Raw genomic sequence first — 22425 nt, forward strand, 5'->3', positions numbered from 1 at the left:
GGTGGGATATGAAAGGAATGATAAGAGTTGTTTATGACCTCAAAGTCCTTTTCCCCTTCCTCCATGCTTGTCCTCATGGCAAGCTGATGAGAGTACTCTTGTTCTCTGTTGGCATTAGCTGGAAGTTCAAAGTAAGTATGGAAACCATGTTCAGACTCTCTAGGAAACCTATAGTTCTCTCTCCAGGACTCATTAGATGAGCAAGAAGTCTTTTCCTAGTCTCTTTGTGAATGTTGGAAGACTGTAGACTGCCACAGTCAAACTTCTAGAGTGACTGAGGAAGCACTGTTTTTGAAAGACTCCCTGTATAAAAATGTCCTAAGTGAAACAGAACCAAATGCTAAAACAGAATTCAAAAAAAAAAGAGTTAATGACAACACAGAAAATCACAGGCAGAGTATAAAAAAGAATAATTTAAGTTATTAATATTTTGAAATATTAAAGACACAGGTAAATTGACAAAAAATATAATTATACATGTGATATAGTGCTTGGGGTTTTAGCTACACCATATTGTTTCTAATCTCACTTTTTTCTCCTGTCTTTTGGCTATTTTCTTCCATTTCTATACTGTTTAACAGGAATCAATCAAGAAACATTTTATTACCAAATGTAGCCAATTCCCAAAGCTAAGAGAATCCCTTGTTTTGTTTTGTTTTTCCCAGACACAGTAATTGACATGGATGTAACCCAAGCAAAATGAATAGTGTCTTTCAATGAATCTAGAATAAATTTTATGACTCTAATGCTATGTAGTTGAAAGACTTGTGTTTTCTTTACAAAATCATGTGTTAATCAGCAGTTGTGGCAAAAATGCTAACATAGCTCCATGGTTTGCAACAGAGACATTCATTTCCTATGCTAGGTTTTTAGGTCATCTTCGGATTTACTTGGGGCTAAGTTCAGCTTTTTCTGCGTGTTTTGTTATTTCAGGATCCAAGTTAAAGGAGAGATTTCTATCTGAGGCATGCTACAGTCCTGGAACAGGAGAACTAGAAGACTCTTGGAAACTTGTGGAAAACTGGTAGAGCCATATGGCCACACCACACACAGGTGGTGTGAGAAAGTAAGCCTTTCAATTAACAAGGGCAGAAGAGTAAATTTTATACAACAGTAGCACCTACCAAATGTTATATTAATATATTACCACTAATAGTCATTGATATATACTATTGGTTATGTTAATGTATATTTGAATTATATGCACTATGTTGTTGAAGAAGAAATGTATTTTCTTGTATCTTATATTCAGGAATTTTATTGAGGTCTCATTCACTCTCATTCCTTCTAAGTTTTCACTCCTTTTTTTGTATACTCACTATCTAAAGTGTCACAATACATTTCGGACACACCATGTAGATTTAAGTAAGCCTATACTTAAATGTCTATATAAACTCAGCACAGTTGAACTAGTAAATTAAAAGGTCTCAAATAATGTATTGCTCTCATCTATGCTTTTTTACATTTATGATCTTTGATGAGATTGGCATACAATTTTTTTACTCTTATATTGGTGCGATTTGGGTGTTGGGCATGCTAGAATAAATAATGCTAACTTCTGCAACATTGAAACTTGAAGCAATAGCAGTTCATTTTAATAAAAGTTTCTCAGCTCCAGCAAACCCTAATCTGATTTTCCTTGTCTCCTGGCAACAATCCATCTGCTTATTTTCCTGCCATTTTCTGAGGCCTTGCCTCTTTCCTGCATCTATCTGTCATGTTCCGAGGGGCAGGAAAGAACGTGTTGCAGACCACAAGGGAAGGATCAAAGATTGAGGCTTGAAATCGGTACTGTTTATTATAATCCTCCTGCACAAGCAAAAACTGAGTCATGTAAGTACAATCAGAAGAAATTACAATGAATTGTGCAGATGGCTTCCCTCCCATGTGTAGCGTTCTGGAACCAAGTCCCAGCACTGAAAGAGAAAAACTGGAATCAGCTTTTATATAAATGCTTGATAGATCTTCCTGCTAAAGCCACTTAAGCCAGATTAAGACACATTTTTAATAATTTTTATTTAAATTAGAAACAATCTTATTTTAAATATCAATCCCAGTTCCCTCTCCCTCCCACCCCCCCATCTACTCCCCAAGGAGGGTGAGGCCTTCCATGGGGGGTCATCAAGTCTGTCAAGTTATTTGGGGTATTCCTTCATGGGGCATGGGTTCCCAAAGTCCATTCGTGCACTAGGGATAAATACTTGTTCCACTGCCAGATACCCTATAGACTGCCCTGGCTTCCTAACACCCACGTTCAGGGGGCCTGGTTCGATCCTATGTTGGTTCCCCAGCTGTCAGACTGAGATCCATGAGCTCCCACTTGCTCAGGTCAGCTGTTTCTGTGGGTTTTCCCAGCGTGGTCTTGACCCTTTGCTCATCACTCCTCCCTCTCTAAAACTGGATTGCCGGAGTTCAGCTCAGTGTTTAGATGAGGATCTCTGCTTCTGCTTCCATCAGCTATGGGATGAAGGCTCTAGGATGGCATTTAAGGTAGTCGTCCTTCTTATTATAGGGGAAGGGCATTTAAGGTAGCCTCTCCACTATTGCTTAGATTCTTAGCTGGGGTAATCCTTGTGGATCTCTGAACATTTCCCTAGTGCCAGATTTCTCTTTAAACCTATAATGGCTTCCTCTATCAAGGTATCTCTTTTCTTGCTCTCATCTTTTCTTCCCCCTAATCCCTCATGTCCTCCTCCCTGCTCCTCTTTTTCCCCTTGCCAAGTTGCACTGGTTTTATATCTAATTTCCTAGCTTGTTCTTTTTTAACTGTGGATGTAAACAAGGTGCAGAGAGTAGGAGCATGCCTGACTGCTATCCTGACTTGAAATCTCCTTCACCAGATACATTAGTCCATTACTTTTAAATTCAAACTTAACACAAATTCTCAGGACAATGATAGAATGAAGAAAACTCTGCAAAAAAATCCTATTCTAGCTCCTAATAGACTCATTGTTCCTCTATGAAACCTTATAAACTGAGAATCCACTGTTCTCATTTCTCTTAGCCTTTATAAAGGCCTACCAGAATCGTCCATTGAGCTCTGTTTACAGTACGGTACAAATTTTCTATCCCAAAGTTCCAAACTCTTCTGTTGCTTTCTTGCATATCAGTTCTGAGAACCTAAATACATGATCACATCATGACCCCACTCTTACTACAAATTTTCTTAATGATTTATCTTTCTCATTGCTGTGAGAAAATGCCTGACAAGAAACAACTCAAAGAGAGGCAGGGCTTCTTATGACTTATGGTGTGAGCAGATACAAAATGCACTATAGGAGAGAACGTGTGGTGGTAAGAGTGTGAGGCAGCTGCTCACGCTCTATCCACGGTCAGGAAGAGGAGTGTGAACATGAAGCTAGCCTGGGCTATAATATCCCAAGGCCCTCCCTCAGTGACTCACTTCCTCCAGCAAGTTTCCACAGCCTTCCAGACAGTTCCACCAGCTGAAGACCAAGTGTTGAAACACATAAGACTGTGGAGGCATTTCACATTGAAACCATGAAGTTGATTAGCTGACTAGTCATTTTGCATGTAAACATCCAGTTGTCTCAACAACATTTATTGAAAAATCTCCCTTCCCAAACTTATTGCTTTTGTTGATTTGCCAAAGATCAATAGATTTTATTTATGTGTCAATTTCTGTTCCCTTTATTCCATCCCATTGGTCTATTTGTTCTTTTGCCAATATGATTTCAATTACTATAGCTTTCTACTCTGTCTTAAAGTAGAATGATTCTGCTAACTTTGCTCTTCAACACTGAGTTGGCACCCTTATGTCTTTCTTTTTCTGACTTATATAAATTTCATAATCAGTTTGTTGATACCCACAAAATAACTTTATAGAATTCTGACTGGTACTCTGCATTGCTGAGTCTCATTATCCACGGACATAGGTTACCTTCCCATTTATCCAGCTCTTTATTTCTTTCATCAGAATTTTATATGCCTTGTGATAAATGTGTAATTGAGTATTTAACTTGGAGAGAAGATTATAAAAGCTATTGTGTATCTTTGCTGATTTATAACTCCTCTCATTTATTGCTGTGATATGGGAAAGTGATTGATTTTTTACATTTATTATACATGCTAGAACTCTGTTGCAATCACTAGTCTAGTACTTTTTGTTGGTTATTTCAGATTCTCTACATATATAGCCATACCATATATAAATAGAATAGCATTTCTTCATTTCCAATCTCTACACCATTTATTTTACCCCCATTTTGATTATTTCTTTACCTCCACGAAGAGTTCAAAATGGCAATTACTATCTTCCATCCCTTAAGCAGAATTATACAACTGTGATTTGTATTGGTTCTGTAGAAGCCTGATAGTAATTTTTGTTGCCTTATTAGGAAACTTTATTTTCTAGCTTCAAGATTGTATGCTTTACCTTTATCTCGGAGTTATATTAAACCATATTAAAGCTTGTTATGAGCATCAGTGTTCAGTCTAATTCTTTGGCCATGCAGAAGTATAAAATCTGACCTCTGGCTTCAGTTTCTGGTCATGATTTCCCAGCTCCCAATGTCCTCCCTACCTTGCCACTTTCTAGCTGTGCCAGGGTCAAGCTGAGACTTCAGGCCTTGTGTGAGTACCAATGTAATCTCCATGCTTCATAAGATCCTAGATTTTGGTCTTTCTGCCCTGAAAAACTTTTAGGAGAGAGGATGAACTTCCTCCTTGAATACTGGCTTCAGCAGTTGTGCCTAACATTAGCAATGCTGCCCTATTACAGGCTGTCTGCACATGGATGGGGTGAGAGGCTCTACTCTTTGCTCTCTGTAGGTGGTAATCAGAAGAGCTACCAAATGACACAGTTGTTGGCAGCCCAGCTTGTCTTCACCCTGTCACACCCTGGGCCACAAAGCTTTCTAGGCGACTGCACCTGTTGACATATGGGTCATGAGCACAGGCCACAGTGGCCCAGCATCCCTGCAGTAGGATAGCCTGCTCATTATTAGATTTCCACTCAGCAACTTTAACCCAGCGGTGGGACAAGAGGCAGAAGTCTTTCAAGAAAACCCACATGCTACTGTGAATGGGTAGCATGCCTTTGAGGCTTCCCAGAGGGAAGCAGGGAGCTGCACAGTCTTCCTTCCTCTCTTAATGTTCAGACCACTGCCCTGAAATGTGTCTGGCCAGCTGGTCAGGGAAACAGGTGCCAGGCTTCAGGCGAAATATTGAGTCGTGTATGGTTTGCCTTTCCTATCTATCGGGCAGCTCCATTCTACACTTTTATCCTGAGGATGAAAAACAAAAAGAAATTAGGCAGTCATTATCCAGAATATACACATAATATCCTCTAGAATAGACCCTCTACAACTCCATATAATCTAGGTGTGTGACTCCCACAACTTTAAATCTCAGATTTTTAGTTCACAGTGATTCTAGTTTTCAAAAATGTTCTAGTCATCACTATCCACTCCAATACCCATGATAATTCACTTTAGTCAGCAAGTGGATGTCACAATAAATTTAAATTTCTTCATTCACTTATCATATACTAGTCTGTACTCACTATCTTCTGTCAGTCACTGGACTAGGTGTGAGGTATATAAGAATAGAAATCCTGGACAAGATCCCTGCCTGTGGAGAGTTGGTATTTTAATGGAGGAAACAGAGTAGAGTTAGCAGCACAAATAAAAAGTTCAAACTGCCATAGGTGCTTTGAGGGAATTGAGCCTGAGCCAACAGAGATCTGTTTCTCATCACATTAGAGTGATCTGTATTTTCATCTTCCTCATTTCTGTCAAAAGCCCCCAAAACTGTAACCTTCATTCATTTATCTTGCTTTCCCTAGTGCTTAAGAGAGAGCCTGACCTGTGATGGTGCAGAGAGGGGAGGTGGTAAGGAATAGTCACATTGATCCAGGACTCAGTGGATGATAGCAGCTTATTTTACATAGAATACGGAAAGTCCCAAGACAATCTACACTGCACATTCTTGGAGACGTTTTGTGTTTCATATTCAAGCTCGGTGCTTTTATCTGACATAGAGTCAACCCAGAAGCAAGTGTGAGTTTTATGGAAGAACAAAGACCCTACTTTTCCTCGTCCCTTCTAGTCAGACACAGTGAAGCACGGAAGACTGGGGCTGCAAGGGTTAAGCTGTGCAGTCAGTGCTGAGAATGTCTATGTGTCCTGGGAGCTTTGGTGATAATTAAGTTCCCTGTTCTCAGGTTTCTTGTCACCTTCCTTTTAGTTGCTGGAACAGGAACAGCGTGTTTCAGTCTTTGCTGCCCAAGGACTAAATGAGCAGCTGTGTTTTGTCCCTGTCCCTTACCTCTGGACCCTTGCCTGGTTGTCCTGCTTCCTTGAACGTCCTGTCACTTTGGAACGTCCCCAAAAAAACACTGGCTGGAACAGTGCTGGTATCTCTAGGCAGGTCCCATGACCTCCTCAGGTGACACACATATCCTTTATGATTGCACAACTTCTGGTGGCTGAGAGGCACGTACGGTGGGAGACAGGTGGGTGAGCACAGCTTTTGGAAAACTAGAAACATTGTACTGTTTGTGGGGAACTGAGATATGAGTAATTATCACCTCCAAATGACTGGCAGCACAATAAAGAGGCTGAGGCCCCAGGGGTTGACATCAGTAAGTGAGTGGTGTGGGAAGTAGCTGGCCCAAGGCGGAGCAGGCAGGCCACCAGCTCTGGGCACAGGCCCTGCCTCTACTCCTCTGCCCAATGGCACCTTTTCTCTACAAATCCTGCAGCATTGACTGTGCGAGTTCTTGCTAGAAACTGAGAACCACAAGAACATTTAGGCAATAGTGAAGCAATTGTTATGAGCCATGTGTCAAATACGTGGACATTATTATAAAAAAAAGAATGTGAGACTCTCTCTGGGGAAAGGAAAACAAACCAACACCCCAGTCTTGGGAATGGGAAGAAACTGTAGAAAATTTAAGCTACAGCCCTAGTATTCAATAAAAGAGGAAAATCCTTACGAAAGGGAACATGATTTATTGAGTTGAATCATTCGTTGATAGAAGGGCTGGCATGCATTTCACTGTGTCCCTCCGGCTCTGCTTAGTTACAATGAGGGAGTGAGGGCAGGGAAGCCTGAGCTTAGTGCAGACTGGGGGGGGGGGCTCAAACAAAGACTCATAGGACAGTAATTTATGTGTGTGAGTGTGCGTGAGAGAGAGACAGACAGACAGACAGAGAGAGACAGTGAGAGAGAGAGATACAGAGAGAGAGGGAGAGAGAGAGGGAGGGAGAGAGGGAGGGAGGGAGAGAGAGAGAACTGAAGGAGGAGGGAGGTCAGGAAGAGAGGCTGAAGCAAGAACATGAAACAAACCAGGTAACTTTAGCATCCAATAAGGAGACCTGAAACACACACTGAATGTAGGTGCTTCATGACAACAGGGGAGAAATCACGCAAAATAAACTGTGGTGCTCAAAACACACAACTGAGCACCTCATGTATACCAGCTGGAGACAGGCAGGCGAACAAGGAACATGTCTTATGATAATGGCTTTCTTACGGTGTCACTAGAATTTAGATTCTAAAAAACAGGTAGGATTTGCCAAATGTACCAATAGGAAACAAAAACTATGAGGAACTTTTTCTGATCTTAACTGGAGATGACAGGACATGATGAACACATAAGTGATTTTTTAAAAAAAGACAATTCTTAATCTATACTAACAGACAGTGATATCTGAATGGTGTTCACTGACATTGAAAGTGGGTTATGGTCCTTCTCACCAAAGTAGGCTACCAACCTCAACTAGTGCAATTCTGACAGTATTTGCTGAAATTAACATGTCTCTTTCTCATTTCGTTCTATTTTCCTCCACTATAGTAATATTAAAATACACACAAAAGTAATGATCTAGAAGACAAACTCCACAGTACTGGTTTGAGTAAGAATGCCCCCCATAGCTCATATGTTTGAATGTTTGATTCCCAGTTGGTAGAAATGTTTAAAAAGGATTAGGAAGTGCAGTCTTGCTGAAGGAGGTGTGTCACCAGGGATCACCCTCTCTGCCTGCTGTCTGTGGATCCGGATGCAAGCAAACTATTAGCTACTGCTCCAGCGCCAATTCCTGCCTGAATGGCGCCAACATCTCTGCCACGATGGCCGCGATTTCACTCTCTAAAACTGTAAGCAAGCCCACATTTAAATGCTTTTTATAAGCTGCTTTGGTTGTTGTGTCTCTTCACAGCAAATAAAATAAGGGTATTACCTCAAAAGTATTTGAATGCATTCATGTTAGCAGTCAATAAGTGTTCTCAAGAACAGCAACAAGAATGATGAAATTGATAACTAATACTTCTTTCTTCCACACATAGTACAAATGGCCCTTTTGTAGAGGGAGGCCATAGGCCCAGATAGTACATTTTTCCTGTTATGTCCTCAGATGTGTGGAAGACCTGAGCCAATCAGATGCTTAATCCCATGCACAAAAAAAAAGACCTTTCTAAAAGGCAGCACCACCGTGCCAATACACTTTTTAAAATCTAAGCTTACATAATGTTCATATTAAACAAGTGTGTGTGTACATGTGTGTCTGTATGTGTGTGTGTGTCTGTGTGTGTGTGTGTGTGTGTCCTTTAGGGAAGTCATTATATCATTATAACCTGTTTTATTGTCATTAAAATGAGAGGGCTGAAGGTATCTATACCTGATAGTCTTCCTAGTATTAACATTTTACAAGCTATTTCTATAAATAAGTTATAAATGTCTATAAATAAGTTATAAATAATTTATAAAATATATTATAAATTTCTCATACCAAACACTGTATCTAATATATTATTTATATATTATGTCTCTTTTTACTGTGGGAACATTCCATATGTGGCATGATGTTATGCAAGTCTTTATTACAATCATCAACATTTATTAAAGACCTCTGCCTAGTCAGATGTCACCAACTGCTACCAGGAAGGAACGTGAGGAAGCCCACATTGTGCAGATTCCATTCATAACTATGTGGCAATCTCAGATCACACATAGACTTCCAGTGTCTAACATGCCCTTGGCCTTCTATCACCCAGTCCTCTTAGGAGGAGTTGCCTTGGTCCCTGGGGGGCTGAAAGCCTGGTCACTTGGCTGGAAGGAGCCTTGTAGCACTTACAGAAATGGACATGAGGAAAGATTCCTCTTTGGAAAGTGATAGCACCTTGCACCATGGTGTTCAGGCTCTGACATGCCACGGATTAGCTGGCATGCCTCTGGAACCAGGCATGCCCTTCCATCCATGTCCTGTGGTTCAGAAATTCTTCTCATGCAATATAAACCATTTCAACCCAGTTGGAACTTATCTCATTTTTTTAAGGTTCAAGTATAACACATGAAAATGTGTGGTAGGGACTATAATTCAACTTCTGAATGCTGTGATTTCTTTTTTTCTGTTGGATACAGCTTAGAGTATACAGGGTACAGTGACTGGAAGCTGTGATTCATGTGAGTAAGGCCACCATGCAATATTCTAGAATACAGTGGATTTTAAAAGTGACCTTTGGTGCCATATAGATGTGTCTTTGATTCTCATCTCCATTATTCATTGATCACTTGACCCAAGAAGGGCTTATTTTCAGAAAATTAAAGTGAATGCTAGCAAGTTGACATGAGAATTAACTAAATTAACACATGCAAATTACTCAAAGAACATGTAGTACCTATGAGCATGATGAGTCTTGAATCAGTTATTATCATCACCAGTAACATTAGAGTGATAAAGCCAAAGAACCCTCCTCTCCCAAGTCTGCCTGTGGCATATGTCTTTAAAAAGTTGTTGACATAATTGAACCACAAAGCAAACAGTTGGGTGCCAGATGCCTATGGCTTGTCCTGTTCACTTTTGAGTATGTCAGCAAAGGCCACACTACTTACTGCCAAGTAGGCCACAGAGGTGATAAACTTAAGGTACAGATGTTACACAATATGCCTGAGGTATGACATAATTGGCACCACACATCATGACATACCTCCTTCCTGCTAAAGATACAACGTAGATTTTTCCATAGGATTGCTAGAGAATCTTCTGGGCCCAAAGTTCAAATACATGTGCAGACTTGAAAAAAGAGAAGAAATTATTATGGAAACTTTTTCAGAATAAGTAGCTGTGTTATCTGTGACCTAGATATACTCTCCATAGTCAATAACTCATATCTGAAATATTGTTTGCTGTTTGTCTTCATATATAGGTCAAATAAAATTTTAATTAAAAGAGTTAAGGATAGGGAGCTGGGAGTGGGGGCACACACCTTTAATCCCAGCACTCAAGAGGCAGAGGCAGGCGGATCTCTGAGGTCAGTCTGATTTCCATAGTGAATTCCAAGATAGCCAGGGATATGTAGAGAGAAACTGTATCAAAAAAGAAGAAAGGAAGGAAGGAAAGAAGGAAGAAACAAAGGAAAGAAGGAACAAAGGAAGGAAGGAAGGAAGGAAGGAAGAAGGAAAAGTTAAGAATACCTTGGTGAAATGACTCAGTAGGTAAAGATGTTTACTGTCAAGCCTGATAACCCGAGTTCGAGTCCCAAAACACATAGTAAAGAACTGATTCCTGAAAATTGTTCTCTGACCTCCACAACATGTGCCACGGCATATGCATATATAATCACCTCCCATTAATAAATAAATGCAATGAAGCTTTAAAAGAAACATTGTTTTTAAGGAAAATTATCAAATATCTTGAGTAGACAATTTATCTGCCATTTTTGTTAACTATTCCTCTACACACTCCATCTCATCAAAGCTTATGGGGTAAATAAAGTTGATCATGGAATACTATGGAGCCTATGTCTTCAGAGTACTAGAAATATTTTATGGAAGAAAAAAATGTGTTGATAGTTCTTTGATTTATGTAAACTATACATACTGGAGAAAAGTTACAGGCAGAATAAGAGTTTAATGTTATCCCATTGAGATTTTCACTTGGGGAAAAGAGGCAAAGATGCTCATGGGAAATGAGTCAAGGAACAAATCACATCATTTCTATCACTTTCTAACAAAATCTCCTGGTAGTAGTTTTGCCAATGGAGTTCATAGAGGACACACCAAATGGCCAAACTATATGGCATACAGGCCTAAGCATAAGGCTGCTTGGAGGTAAGGTGGCTACCTGGGGAATCTCTGGGCTTCTAAGCCTTGATGTCAACATAAGCAATTAAGTGCTAACTTGAGCACACATACAGCCTCTCAGAAGTACTCAGATGGCAGTCAGGGGTGTAAATTAATATTATACCAATTTACTCTGGATCTACATGTAACTCCAGAAACAATAAGCCGTGTGTGGGGCAAGTGCATTAAAATATATAAAATATATAAGCAGCCAAAAGCCACAAGCCTGAAGCATCTTCAAAAGAGACCTAACATTAGACATACTTTAATGACTAACAGGTTTGATGAAAAGTCCAGTGTGTGGATTCACTAGCTAGGATATCTACTACCTTTGAGATCTTGCACAAACTACCTAAGCTCACTAATCATTAGGTTTCTCCTCATTGTATAGGTATCAGCTGTTCAAGACATGACCACGAACGCACAGTGTTTAGCACAAAAGCCAGAGTCCCTAAAGTTTCACTTTGACACTCTGAACACCGTCCCATAGGACCCAAGAATTCATCAGAGGTTGGAGGAGGAGGCAAGCAAAAGCCCAACCACTGACCCTGCCCCCTTGCCCCAAGAAATGAAGACACAGTACTAGTTACTGCCAGGTCCTCACATGACTCTAAGGATGTGGATCTGACTTGGGGATGCAAGGGAATGAAGAAAAGGCAAACACATAGACACACAGAACTGGGTAACGTGGGCTGTGCTTTCTGGCAAAGAGACAGCAGAACCCCGGAAGCTCAACATATTTATTTTACACAGTTGAGCAGAGATGTAAGGTCATTGAATGCAGAAAGACAAGGAAGCGTGGTTTATGGTATGTAGTTGCATCAGAGTGAGTGTTAGCTAATCACAGTAAGAATAGTCTCCAGGCTGTTAAAATATCAATCAGTTGAGAGAAAACCACAGTGGACATTTTCTGCACATGGTCTCAACATTTTCCCTCAGACCAAAGGCTTTGCCATTCCTCGGAGCCTAGCCTGGGGAAGGCTTTGACACTTTCCTTTGGGTCTGAGGTTTTGGATTCTTGATATGGCTGTGTCCTGTCAACAATAATGTCAACAATACACTTTTGTTCAGGACTTCATACACTCATTGCTTCCTTCAACAACCTAAAGTTACTCTTTTGGATGGGACTCTATTTCCCTGTTCTGTGATATCCAGTTCTAGACTTAGAAACATATGAGCAATCTAAATGAACAAGAATAACAAGAATAAATCATTTGCATCCACACAGACTGCAGAAAACTAGTTTCAAAACCAAAACCACACAGGTTTTGTGCCTTGTGTCCCTGGGTCCCCGTCTCAGGGGGTGGTATGTCTGCTCTCTGACTTGAAAAACCCCTTGGCTCTCCACTTGTTTAATCTGATGTTGTCTGACAACCCTCCTGCCTCCACTGGCTTTAAATCCTGAAGCTATTCAAGTTCAGAGGCCATGCTGTGGCACCCAATCAGAATCCTTGGCAGCCTAAGCAGCTACCTGAGGTCTGAGTTGGAACAGGCTGTGACCCAATTTCTGCCTCATGAGAGAAAAGTAGACAAACGGGTTTTCTGAATTTCCTATTTTCTCTGCTCATAGTGTGTTTTAATCTGTTCTTTGAACATTGGGTCTCCTTATGTGAAACCACTCAGCAGTCTCCCCTTTCCGTCAAATTTGCATAGAGTCTCCTCAGGACACCTTTGGTCACCCAGAGTCTTTTCACCTCTCACAGCAAAGGTGCCAAAGAAGAGGTTTAGTTACTAGGGAGCATGTGGCATCAAGTTTGACACATGCTCCTGGGTTCACAGTCTTCACATTTAGTTACTTATTCAAGCCAAATTAAGTTCTTGTCTTCATTCTGCCAGGCTAAGGAGAAATGCCACTGAAGATCTCAGCTCTGCTACTCCTCTCCCTCAGTGAGTCTTCAGAAGAATGCCTCTGGTTTTTTTATTCACTCTGCATACTTTGGAGATGCAAATCCATTCATCCTGTCTGAATTGCTATAAGCTGGGTACTCACTAGTAGGTCAAGGATGGTGGATGGAGACTCAGACTGAGATTCACTTAATGCCCCCATTGCCTTCCATGCAACATCAGAGTAAGGAGAGAAGCATAAGTCCCACAATGCATGATCTCAAAGAGCACTGTCTTCTGTTTGGTGGCCTCCACTATTCTGCTGCTTATATTGTTACTGTCTCCCCGCTGGCTTGACTACCTGTGTGAACTCACTTTCCAGAGAGGAGAGTTCTCAGGTACCACTTGCATTTCCTGAAGTACAACATGTAGCTTCCTGGAAGTGAAGAGGCCTGTCTACTCCTTGATCATTTTCTTGGAATGGCTGATAACACATAGGGAAAATTAGACAGATTATCTTGGTCAACTACCTTGCAGTCCTTACATATAAACACACTGTATACTGCTTTCAGATCTTATTCTACTGGAAATACAGAAATAACAAACATCCTAGTATGTTTATCCATTGAGCTGTTAGTGATGAACATTTTAAGGTAAGATTTAAGACGTAAAATGATCAGGGCAGAGGATATCCACAAATAGCATGTTTAATAAATATTAATAAAAACAATCAGACATGGTTGCCTAGTCTCCTGAGTCCCTATCAGAATTTGACACCATTTTTAAACTTTATCAAATTGATAGGAATCCCCCAAAACCTTGCTTTCATTTTTATTGTTTTGGATTTTAGTTAGGCCAGCAATTGTCCCCATGTATTAGCTATTTTGCCTAATACTCTTAATGACAAAATATTTCTAGAGTACTGAAGCTCGTGACTGAGTACTGATTCCTATGGAATAAATGAACCCTCTAAAGCCCCATAAAATTAGCCAAATTTTCATACTCTTCTAACAGAAGAAAATCAAAGTATCAAGTATTCACATCATGAGATGGAAACATGGTTCTTAGGATGACGGTGCCTGCCACCAAGTCTGACAACCTGAGATCAATCCTCAGGACCTACTTGGTGGAAGAAAAAAACCAGCTCCCACAAGTTATTCTGACTTACACACACACACACACACACACACACACACACACACTATAAATATTCAGTCACACCTACACCCACTGATGAACAGCAGTAATGAGATGAGGACCTGCCAATCTCAAGGGAGACTGCCAATCATGTAGGAGTCCTCCCCTGGCATCCTTTCACCTGCTCAGGACTAGAAGGGGAAAGTTCTGAGTTGTAAGTGTTAATCAAAACCTTCTACAACCACCTAGCGAGACTGGTGCTTAGAGTAAGAGGTGTAAGTAGTGTGCTTCTCTGACAGTTATCTTTCCTGCATACATAAGCTTTGGACAATGTTCTCAATGCTTTTCATAATATAGAAGCCTTGAACAGGCTTTTGAACCCACAGACAAACTTCCAGATAACATGTAAAATGTACAAAAAAGAAAGGAATATAAAAGTATCCAACTGTGTTAGAATGTACTATATTATATATTTATATTCATTTACATAAAATATACTCAATAAATGTGAGACAAATATTCATATAAAAATCATTATTTTATATTTGTGTGTGAGTGCTTAAGTATATGTATGTGTGACACCTAAAAGCAGTAGATGTGGAGGCCAGAAGAGGGTGTTAGATCCTCTGGAACTGGAGTTTCAAACAGTTGTGAGCCTCCTTGTGGGTGTTGGGAACCAAACTTGGGTTCCCTGAAAGAGCAGCCAGAGATTTTAATATATGGGTCATCTCTTCAGACCTAAATATTCTTTTTTTATTTAAATTACGAACATGAATGCTTCACATGTCAATTCCAGCTCCCTCTCCCACCCCTCCCCCCTGTCCCTCCACCAGTCCCCTCAGCCCCCCATCCAATCCCCACATCATTCCCCAAGGAGGGTGAGGCCCTTCTTGTGGGGATCTCCAAAGTCTGTCATTTCATCCAGGGCAGGACCTAGGCCCTTCCCCATGTGTCCAGGCTGAGAGAGCATCCCTCCTTGTGGAATGGGCTCCCAAAGATCATTCATAAACCATGGTAAACACTGATGTACTACCCAAGGCCCCAGTGATTTCTGAGGCCTCCTCACTGACACTACATTCATGCAGTCTGGATCAGTCCCCTGTTGGCCTCTCAGGCATCAGTCTGGGATTCAACAGCTCCCCCTTATCCAGTCAGCTGTCTTTGTGGGTTTCACCATCATGGTCTTGACCCCTTTGCTCATCACTCCTCCATCTCTGTCACTAGGTTCCAGGAGTGCAGTTCAGTGTTTAGCTGTGGGTATCTGTCTCTGCTTCCATCAATCACTGGATGAAGGTTCTAGGATGGCATATAAGGTAGTCATCAATCTTACCATCAAGGAGGGGCAATTAATGTAGTCTCTCCACTATTGCTTAGTTTGCCAGTTGGTGTTATCCTTGTAGATCTCTGGAAATCTCACTAGTGTCAGCTCTCTCCTCAAGACTATAATGACTCAATCTCTCATCCTGCTCTTCTCTATTCTTACCTCGACTCAACCAACTAACAAGACTAATGAGAATCTCATCAATTTTGGCACAGTCAGGTGCATTCAGGGTGGTATGGCCATCCACAAGTCTCATAAATTTAGAATTAGTACTGGAGGTAAATAATATCAGCAACAATCGTGAGACAGCACCAAAGGTAAAAACTAATACTGATGTCCTTTGTTGTCACCATTCATCATTTTAAAAATGCGAAGTTTTGGTTGAAAGTGTTAGAAGTTGGGGAAAGTAAGATATAATTTTTACCATTTTCATTGTGGGCATTAAGAGCTCTAGGAGTAGATTAAGAACTTGTTTATAACAGATGGAGAATATTAATTGAGGAAGAATCATGCTTCAAGACTTCCCTTTACAAGCCCCATAACACACACACACACACACACACACACACACACATTATAAAGAATTTTTACATTTTTTATAGAGTCCTATTTTAACTATTGCTTTGTATACACCCACATGCTACTGATTTCTTGGTAGACAGACAGAAGGATAGGGATGGAATAGATATCAACAAGCTGTTTGTCCATAAAGTCAAATGGGACATTGGAGCTTACAAGCCTGTGGTTGGTAAAGGACTGTGGAACAGGCCAGCCAAGCAAGCCTGAAGAAATACATAAACTGGTCCTGGTGCTTGCTTTCCCAACCAGGAACCATACAATTATTATCCCTTGTCTCCTTCGAGAATTTCAGAAGATAAAACAGGCTTCAATCCTTCTTCCATCTGAAAAGAGTGCTGTTAAGAATGAGGAATCTATTTATTTTGCAAATGGATGATCATCTGTCAGCGCTTTCCTTATTTTTGTTACTCCTATACTTAATTCTTATACATTATTTGTTTCTGCATTCCCTTTCCAGTTTGCTAACTTCTTTATTCCACAAAGCTTAGTTACTTCATATTATAACTCATACAAAGTTGGATTTCTACGCATTACATGGGAGTAGAACAATACATCTTGTAATGCCAGACTAGAAAAAGGAGGGAAGGAGCAGATCTAATATGGCATCCTTTTGGCTTTGTGCAATTCAACATCTTCAAAGATTTTGTCCTTCCACATTGGATAGAATCCCTCCTGGCTTTCTTGGAGTGCCTCTTCATTCTCTGGGCATTTCTTACCTTACATACTTTGAACATCAAAAGACATCTGGTTCTAAATCTTATGGCTATGCAGCTAGTTCCCTCAGCAGAATAGGATCTAGTTATGACCACATAAAAGCAAGTACAGATTTTATCTATACTTCTAAGAAAATATTATTGGCAAAAACCACGCTTTTAATGTACTCAATGTAGTTGAAATAATGGAAATCTCATCTTTGAGAATATTCAATCCCCTAGACCCTTTCTGCCACTCCTGCCATTATTTTACAACCCTAAACTATTTCTAATGTTACTTTAAATGCCACTTAGTCAGAGAGTAAATAGGTATCATCTTATAGACGCTCATCATACACAATAATTCTAATTATATAAATTGCTTTTTAATTATTATGTTGCTGTCGCTCTCCATAGTCTAGGTTCCATGGTGACAGTGATCATGCTTGCTTCAATGCCCTCGATGCCTAATTCAGAACCTAACAGATAGTATGACTTCTATAAATTTTGTAACAAAATATTAGTTCTTATTATCTTCAACAGTGGGACAGCATTACAGAAAGTTATAACCTGTTTCGAGGTCAGAATGCCTGTATACAAATCTATCTGTAACTTTTATTAGCTGTAAGATCTTAGGCATATTTCTAGGCTTGTCAGCACCTCATTGTACGGATATGTCAAGTGAGGACAACAGCATGTGTGAGGGAAGCTTTCTGAAGACAAAGCATGTAGTGTAGCCAAGTCAGTTCCTATCATCATGACCATCATTGGGGAGGAGGCTATTTGAAGGAAAATAAAGATAAGGCATGGAAAACTTAAAAATATCTCACTTCGCATCAAGTCCTTTCCTGGATTTTTTTCAGCTGAGGGTAATACAAAGAAAACCTCCCAAAGAGAAAGACTGCTTTAAGTAAGTCATGATTGGCACAGATTCCTATGAACATGAACTTTCCAGTAGGTAAGAAGAGCTAGGCATACATATTTTCTTCTGTACAAACTCATAATTTTTTTTGGCTTTGTGCAACTCAACATCTTCAAAGACTTTGTCCTTCCACATTGGATAGAATCCCTTTTGGCAAGATTTCTCTATGTAACAGCCCTAGTTGTCCTAAAACTCACTTTGTAGACCTGGCTGACCTTGAACTCACAGAACTCCACCTGCCTCTGCCTCTTAAGTGCTAGGGATTAAAAGCATGAGGCACCATATGTGACTCAAACTAATTCTTTTACCCCCCCCCCAAAAAAGAAAAGAAGAAACATGTTGAAAATAGTTGCCTGGTCACAAAAGAACTTCTAACAATGTCAGCAAATTTTCTGACAAAAGTCCTTTTTGGTGGCACCCTTACCAGAGTGTGTGGGAGAATCTAGGGGACAATGACTAACAGATGCCTTGCATTCACATCTAAGCTGTTGGCTACCAATGGCAATCATCAGATTTGAAATCCATGCTGACTGATTAAGTACTAAGTTAATCTTGATCACAAGATCACATCTTTCTACTTATGTTTAATCCTAGTTGAGTACTTGCTGTTTAACTTCATGAAGAGTTTCTCCCTTGGCCTATGTGTCAATTTGGAGAGGCAGGTTCAGGAACATTTCTATAGGAAAGAAAAAAGAAACAGAGCACCATCAAGTGTATGTATACATATATAATTTTGGATACAAATAAGCCCCTTAATTTGCTCCTTCCCATTACATCAACATCTCTCAACAAGCACAAGCTTAAAACCCCACGCTCTATGTCCAAGAGGTCTACCTCTCTATGATAAAATGTTAACACATACCCAGTCTCATGCAGGTCTTGTGAAGATAACCACAGCTGCAGTAAGGCCATGAGTACAGTGGTTACATCACATCCAGACAGTACCTTTTTTTCTACACACCTTCCCATCCTCTCACTCTTGTATCCCTTCTGCTCCTTTATCCATGATATTACCTATGTGGTCACCACAGGTGCGTTACCACTCAAAAGGTAGTTGCCATTTAATGTTTGAATCTTAGATACTCTGGAATGGAATTGTTTGAAAGAAATAGAAGGATTAGGGGGTGTGTTCTTGTTGGAGGAAATGTGTCACTGAAGGTGAATAGGCTATGACGTTTCAAAAGCACACACTAGGCCTAGGCACTCTCTGTCTCTCTGTGTCTTTCTCTCTCTGTGTCTTTCTTTCTCTGTCTCTGTCTCTCTGCCTGCAGGTCAGAGTATAAAGGTCTCAAGTCCTATTCCAATGCCTTCCTACATGCTGCCATACTCCCTGCCATGATAATAATCGAGTAAACCTCTGAAAATGTAAGCAAGTTCCTAGTTATATGCCTTCTTTTATAAGAGTTGCCTTGGTCATATGTCTTTTTATAACACTACAACAGTGACTAAGATATTCCCTGAGCCTTGAACACTCCATTTAGAGCAGAACACTCTATCACTTATTTTCAACACATTGGCCAATTAACGGCTTTCTACATGAACTGTTCCTGCTTTAGCAAGAAGTTTCTCCAATGAAGACTGGGCATAACACTAAATTATGAATGTAAAAAACGAGTCTTTGGAAGGCATTTTGACAACCTGACCATGTACCAAAACAATAAAAGTAGTTGCCCCATCCAAGGCATATGACCTCACTACCCCTAGGCTCTTCACCAGGTTTACAGAGTCACGCATGTGTTCCCTCTGGTGGGAATGGGCCTCAGATCCAAGCAGAAACCAGTTGGCTACTTAGTTCATCAAACTACCCTCCCTACCAATGTCCTGTCACTCCTGGAGATGCAGAATCAGAGTCCCTCTTAAGTCTATGAGCCAGTTCTTTAATGGGAAAGAAAGGTTAGCAGAACGAAATGAGATGCCCAACTTTCCTGTTATCTTAGTACTCTAAAAACCTGAACGACTAGCCAGTATCAGTAAGGCTCTCAGATTGATTCACTTAGGAAAACACAATTTTGTTTTTCTTTAGTTTTATTTAAGCAACTTGCAAGTATAATCATTCTTCATAAACCTATTTCTAAATGTGGCACTGACTTCATGTAGGAGTGATTATAACTCTGAAGGACAGGGCTTGAATTTTCTCTTTTATCATTATGATGTGATATTGCTAGCAATAAACAGTCTCTTTTCTATTTCACTGGGTAAATGTTTATGTCCAAAGCCAGATGTGGTGCCTCAGACTTAGAATCCCAGGATTCAAGAAACTGGGGCAGACGAGTCACAAGTTTGAAGCCAGCTTGGTCAATGTAGCAAGACTCAGTCTCAGACTCAGAAACTAAAACATTAAAACAAAAAATAAGAAACTCAAGTCCGAAACTAAACAAACAAACAAACAAAAAAGGATGAGAGGGAGAAAGGGTAGGAGTGGTAGGCTAGAGAGAGCTAAGAACCAGCAAGAAGGGGGACGTGTTTGAGAAGAAAGCAGTGAAGACAAATGAACAACAAATGCTGTTGAGAAAAAGGAGGCAGATCTTGCCAGAAAGAGAGGACCATGAAGCAATAAGAGAACAAATCAGCGGTTGCTGCGCATTTATTCCTGGTGGCCTCAAACATTACAATGAATGATCCTTTGGTCCTTTGTGGCCAGAAGGGTTGTTATAAGCTGGAATTTGGTATATGAGAGAGAGACAGAGACAGAGACAGAGAAGAAAGTACCTATTCTCCTAAGACAGACCCCAGTACAACAGTACCAGTCAAGGCAGTCAAGGTGGTGACATCTGGGGCAAGAGATCTGATTGCTACCCCAGCACCCTGCACTCACTAAATGGTTATGACTCCAGATACTGGATTCACTAAAAATATCTAGCTGTTTCTCTTCAAATTTGGGTTGTTTCCTTTCGCAATACGAACTACAATCCTGCCAATTTTAAAGTTTACAACTCCAGCTGTTGGGGAGTTATGTAAGAACAAAAGTGATCAAAGGGCCTCAAGAATGGAAAAATGCATGTATCCCCCCACCCCGTGCTTGTGTAACTGCTCAAATGGAATGGTGATGTAAAATGCAATGAAACATTCTCTGCCTATCCTCTCTGCCTCTAACAGCTAACAACTATCTCTCCAAGGAGGTGGGGTGGGGGGCGATGGGAATAACATTGAAGAAAAAATTTGTTTTTATTGAGAAATTTTGCTGGATTCAAAATGTAGTGCAATCATTCTCTCTCTCTCGATATATTTATTATATATAATTCTTTCTAATTTAATACATGCAATATTAGACAGATCTAGAAATGATGTAGTGATAAATTTTTGAAATAAAGTCAGAGGATTAACAAAAACACAAAAATATCCAGTGTACCTTTTCTATAATGGTTCTGATTTTAAAAAAGAAGGAAAGAAAGAAAGTTCATGAGAGGTCATTGAAGTCAGGTGACAGAAGTTGGTATAGCTAGAGGTCCCTGAAATTCCTTAACAAAACTCCAGAATGTCCTCAGCATTTTATAAGCCAGTAGGCTGTCCTATCCATCTCTGGAAGTGTCAGCTATTGGCCTCTAGGAAGCCGTGACCTGAATCGAAATGTGCAATGATAGAGGGAAGCATGAGGCCCACTGAACTGAAAACCATGTAACAAACAATATTCTTAGATTCAGGATACACTTGGTCAGTGACTAGTTCAAGGTAGATTCAGGACAACTACGAAGGAGCTAAGGAAACCCAACCACAAAGAACTGATTGGGGTCAATGATAGGAGTGGGAGGGTAAAGGGAAATTCCAAAGAACCACCACAGCTCAGTGTGCTCCTCATCAAGGAAACTGCTCTTTACAATAGATGGAGACCATTACAGAAAGCCACAACCAATGAAAATGCAGAGTTCTGGAATCCAATCCCAACTGATGCATCTAAAGTACAACTCCTGTATCCAAGGCCTAGGGAATCTTGTTAGAAGAAGAGCCCCCACCTAAGACTCTGGAGTCATCGCAGAAAAAGAAGCAGAAAGAATCTAAGAACTGGAGGAACAGGGAGTTTGCTGGGGGATTATATATCCCAAGACCATCAAAATCTACACCTATAAAGTCCATGAACATCACTACCTAAACATGAGCTGAACAAGGATGACACCAATATACATGCTAAAGTGGGCAGGGCAGAGCCCATACGGCCTCAGCTCTACACAAAGAAATAATGACAGCTAAACAATACCAGAGTGTCCCATTTCTGGGACACCTGCCTGTGCTTGGGGACTGCTATGGTGGCTTCCATCCTGGCAGCAGCAGCCAAGGCACCCCAGCATCCTAGTTTCCTGCTCCACCCTCAGACTAGACCAACTGCCTGTGCTTGGGGTCTACCACTGCGGCTTCCATCCCAGCAGTGGGAACCAATGCACCCTAGTCTCCTGCTCCACCCACCGGATTAGGTAAACCAGGGCCCATTTCTGGCTGCCTGCCTATACTTGGGGACTGAAACAGCTGCTTCCATCCCTGCGGCAGGAGCCAACACACCCCAACATCCTAGTCTCCTCCTCCACGCATGTGACTAAGACTATCAGGGCCTATCTCCAGGCCACACTCCTGTGCCTGGGGTCTACCATGCAGGATCCCATCCATCCCAGTGGGATCCAAAGTACCCCATCATCCTAGTCCATTTCTCCACCTACAAGACCAGGAAGTGGAGAGCTACCAGAGCACTGGACTTGCCTACACCCACCAGAATTGAACCCTGGTCTGTAATCCACCAGGAGAGGAAGAGGCACCTTCTGGAACCCACCACAAGAATGGATGTGAAGGAGACAATATAAAAACACAAGGAGCAACAGAAAAACCAACATGACATCGCCAGATTCCAGAGATCCTATACCAGCAAGATTGGAACACC

General features: G+C 40.7%; 1 long non-coding RNA gene across 2 annotated transcripts in view; it reads right to left on the reverse strand.

The window, feature by feature from the left end:
- Window positions 1–1779: 1779 nt before the first annotated feature.
- Window positions 1780–22425, reverse strand: part of LOC121133143 — a 32723-nt gene continuing 12077 nt past the window's right edge. For both annotated transcript variants that reach the window (XR_005869897.1, XR_005869896.1), the window contains 3 exons: window positions 18164–18237; window positions 9952–10037; window positions 1780–1916 (listed from right to left, as the gene is read on the reverse strand). This is a non-coding gene — a long non-coding RNA (uncharacterized LOC121133143). The remainder of the gene's footprint in view (window positions 1917–9951; window positions 10038–18163; window positions 18238–22425) is intronic.

Source organism: Mesocricetus auratus, unplaced genomic scaffold (genome assembly GCF_017639785.1).
Source record: "Mesocricetus auratus isolate SY011 unplaced genomic scaffold, BCM_Maur_2.0 Super-Scaffold_100020, whole genome shotgun sequence".
Taxonomy (NCBI): domain Eukaryota; kingdom Metazoa; phylum Chordata; class Mammalia; order Rodentia; family Cricetidae; genus Mesocricetus; species Mesocricetus auratus.